A 4593-nucleotide genomic window follows, 5' to 3' on the forward strand; every position below is an offset into this window, starting at 1 on the left:
TCTCTGTGTGTGTGTGAGATTCATCCATCATTGAGTTTGTCCAAAGTCCTTCAACAGCAAGGTTTAAAGGGGAGTGAGTTAGTTCATAATTCACAGCAATTGAAACGTGGAAACTAATCAAACTCGAAAACTTAAGAAAAGAATTTATATTACAAAGAAAAATAAATTACAACTATGAAAGGAAAACTAAGAGAATTTGAGGATGAGAAGGGAGGGGAGCTATAGAGAAATGTTTGAGAGCTCCCCTCATTGGCGTGTGTTTACAAGCTTGGGAAACCTCACTATTTATAGGCCTAAGGGAAGTAAAATTCTGAAGTAAGTATTGCTTCTACCTAGAACAACACTTCACCAACTTACAACACTTAATTCACCAACTTTACCTAACACACAATTGCATTTGAAAACAATTCCTCTTGTCTTTAAGCTTAGTGTTGTAGCTCTCACTTCATCTTCTTTTACTTCATTTGGCTGTTGCAAAACTCCACAACAATTATAAGTTGTGAATATGCTTCACCTAACTTTCCCACAATCAATAACACTTCATCATGCAGATGTCATGCATATGCAGCCACGAGTCTTCTTTTGGGCTCGTTTTGGGCTTGTCACTCCATTCATAAAATTCTGGAAAAATATGGATCCTGAAGCTCTTTGTCTTATCTTTCCATGCATATGCAGCCAGCTCAAGGAAAAATCGGAAAGACCTTCAAATGTCATTTTTGACCTTGAGCTACCAAAACTTGTATAACTTTATCTAGAAGACTCAGAATCATGAATCGTAACGTTCTCAAGAAACTAGACTTCCGCATCTTTCCAATGATATTTTGCTCATTATCTGGTTCTTGTTAAGCAAGTACAGTCCAATCTGTGAATTTGACTGATCTGCAGACATCGTTTTAAGCTAACTTGTCTCCAAAATGCATTTAATGAATCTCAAGTTTATTACACTGAAACAAACACAAAAGAAATTAAAAGCACAAGTTTAATTCAAAAACATAACCAAATTATAAGTTTGAAGGGTACAAAATGATATATAGTTATGAACCAATCAAATACCCCCAATCCTAGTGTTTGCTAGTCCTCGAGCAAACCAAATGGAAAACAAAGATAAAAACAAAACAAGAAGTTAATTAGACCACTTTCGTAAGTAACTCGATTGCATTGAGCGTATGCAACAAGTCTTTAAACCTCTATGCATCCCTAATAGGAGGAGTTGTGTCTCCTGAGGGTTTAATAGATACGATACCCACAAACGTTTTACTGACTCTACAAAGCAAAGTACTTAGAAAACTTATTACATTTATTAGTCCTTAAGCAAAACAACAAGAAAAAAAACAAAAACAAAAAACAAAAATAAATAAAAAATAAAAAATAAAAACAAAAACAAAATTAATAATAATAATAATAATAATAAACAAAACAAAAATTATATAAAATTAAAACTTAAAACAATCTTTCCGAACATTTTTCGAAGAGAAATGACTCATGCACATGAATCAAAAGTTTTAACAAATAAAAGATCAGTTTTAGACGTTATTCACAAGGCGGCAAAGTTCAAAACACAACATGCTCAAAGTGTAGTAGTGTGATAGCCAAATGCAACAAATTTCCCAATTCTAGTTTTCACACAATTTCAAAAATCATACCAAGCACAAATTCAACTTCAAATCTCACCAAAGTTGTCCTCTCACAAATGAATCACTCAGAAGAGGGCTACAATGCATCACTTAGTTATAAACATGGGATTAAAGTTAAAGCATAAAGGACTTAGCTCGCAATAGAAAGATGAAGAACTTGCATTAATATGATCTCAAGAAGGATGCCAAACACTTAAAAGTAGGAAAATAAATATAATTCAACCACATGACATTTAAGATCAATTTAGGTCTTTAACATAGGTTGTAATGGGGCCAAGGATGTAAGGTGAGTAAGAAGTGAAAGGTATGGATAATACAAAGTCCAGGGAACTCGAAATATAAGAGCATAAAACAATTGTTTCTAAGACTTCGAATCATCACAATGAGAATTTTATTTATTTTTTTATTTTTTTTACATGATCAAAACTCCTTATACCTTCATTTACATTGATTCATGCTCCTTTATTAAACAACCACCAATTTATTTTGAAGGCCCAAAAATGAATTTTCAATCAACCACAACTTAATCACAACTTTTCTCTTTTCTTTCACCAATTGTGTGAATTTTTTTTTTTTTTTTTTGAAATGTAACAACCCTTCCCAAACTTAGTATGAAAAACACATCTCAATTAAAGCTCATGAGTTCCTTAGAAAGGTAAATTTTTGTTTTTCATGCTAAGATGAGGAAATATAATTGGTTTAAATGAAAGAAAAGGTTACTTGTAGGCTCAAAATGGTTGACAATGGAAAATCATGCTTAAGCATGCATAAGGTTAGCTTGTAAGGCACAAACGATCCAAAGAGGGCCTTAATATCATTTCTTAAATGTCATGAAATCAAATTGCATAGAAATGAATGGCTTTTAAGTGTTCAATCAAATCAATGAATAATGAGATCAAACAACAACTTTGACGACAAGAAAATAAGAGTATGTGTATAACTCTCATGAATTGAAGTACAAGGCTCAAAAGCTCACTTTATATGGTTATATAGGTCTAATTTATGCTTGATACAATTATTTAGATCATGCAAATCCTTTAATTGGAAAATATGAAACAAATGGCAAGTGTAAAGAAGGTTTCAAACATATCATGCTAGAACAATGCCAAAAAAAAAAATATATATTTTAAAATTTATTAAAATTTATTTTAAAAAGAAAATCCAATTTTCATTTAAGTCATGCAAACATTTATCACAATCTCATCAAATATGTTTGGAAAGTGACTCAAAAATAAAATAAAATAAAGAAAGAAAAATAAAATAAAAGAAATGCAAGACTAAAAAAAACAAAACAAAAGCCAAAAAATAAAAAACCAAATTTATTTGCTAAATTCCAATACCCCCAAACCTAGAAATGAACATTGTCCTCAATGTTTAAAAATTAGCCACAAGGAATGTCATAATAACAAATGAAGGTATTAAAGCAAATAAAATAAAATAAAATATAAAAAAAACGAAATAGTAAGCCAAAATCACACCGGTTTATGCAAACTGAAGCCCAAAAAAAATTTGAAGCCCAAAGCCCATAATTTCGAAACCCAAACAACGGTAATACCCAACCCAAAATGAAATATGAAGCCTAAACATTTTTTTATTTTTTATTTTTTTATTTAAAGTGAATTGGATTCTGAAATGTGGGTCCTAGTGTCTTGGCTCTGCGTAAGGCACTGACAAAACGTGTGAGACATGACAAGACACAAAGGCACAAAGAAGAGAAAAAAAAATTACAGCCATGCAGAAGAAAACTAAGGGAGAAAGAAAAAATTAAAGCCACGCAGAAGAGAAAAAAAAAAGAAAAGAGAGAGGAAAGAACAAAGAGAAGAGAGAGAAAAAAAAAAAAAAAAAAAAGCACAAAGAAAATGGCGTCTTCCTTCCCATCTTCTCTAGATCTTAACCTAGCTCCGCCAACATAGACATGGGTGCAAGGAGTTGCACCGGTCTGGGCACCCTATTTTACTTCCTCATGAGGACTAGTGACATTGAATGACTCGATACTCCTAGACAACTAAGTTTCTATTAGAGTTGCAAGGAGTTCGGTGACTCCCAAAGATGTGCGCGTATTGGCATCGAAGGATGACAACCGGTTGGTCGTGAGGTCGTGGCACTAAGTGTACAAACTGCCGCATCTATACCAAGTGTGGGGCATCAGCTCATTTCGAAAACTCATGAGGTGCAATTTCTAAGAGCTCAGTTGGTGGCAGAGTAGAATTTCGTTGATGGATATCAGCGTGAAAACAAAAGATTGAAGAAGGATAGGACAAGAATAGCATAGGAGAACCAACATCAATTTCTACTTTTGCAGGCAGAGAATGAAAAACTAGCAAAGATGGTAGTTTTTTATTCTAAAAAAATGCAAAAACAGTTGGAGGTTTTTCAGAACTCTGGAAAGCGCAAGCGAGATCACGAGAGAAGTTCAAGAGAGAGCGGTATGATCATTAGGGTCTCACATGATGAGCCTCAAGAAGTGATGCTTGAAAACTCGAGGGAAGAGATCTAGAGGGCAAAACTAAAGGATCCTATCATGGAATTATGAAGTGTGTAAGAAGATGATGATGAAGACAAGGAAGAAGATGAAGATGAAGAAGAAAAAGAAGCTGTTGTATTTATTTTTTTAAATTTGTTTACTCTTTTTTTTTTTGTTTTTTAGTTTTCACCTTTTTTTTTTTTTTTTAAAATGCAGTGGTTGAAGTGAAATAAAATTGGTTTTTAACACTTAGAAGAAAAACTAACTTAACCAAAAAAAAAAACTAAACAAAAAAGAAAACAAAGAAAAATAATAACTTATTTTAAAAACACACGAATATACAAGCGACTCACGGATGACTAGTTAAGGGTCTCAGAAAACACAACTAGTGGATCCAGGAAGGTTGGACGGGTCACAGTGGTCCCGCTTAAAACCCAAACTTCTTAGACACCGAAGGTGTCGCCTAAAGAACTCGTAGACGCTGTATTGACAGAG

Source organism: Prunus mume, linkage group LG2 (genome assembly GCF_029339155.1).
Source record: "Prunus mume cultivar Tortuosa linkage group LG2, ASM2933915v1, whole genome shotgun sequence".
Classification (NCBI taxonomy): Eukaryota; Viridiplantae; Streptophyta; class Magnoliopsida; order Rosales; family Rosaceae; genus Prunus; species Prunus mume.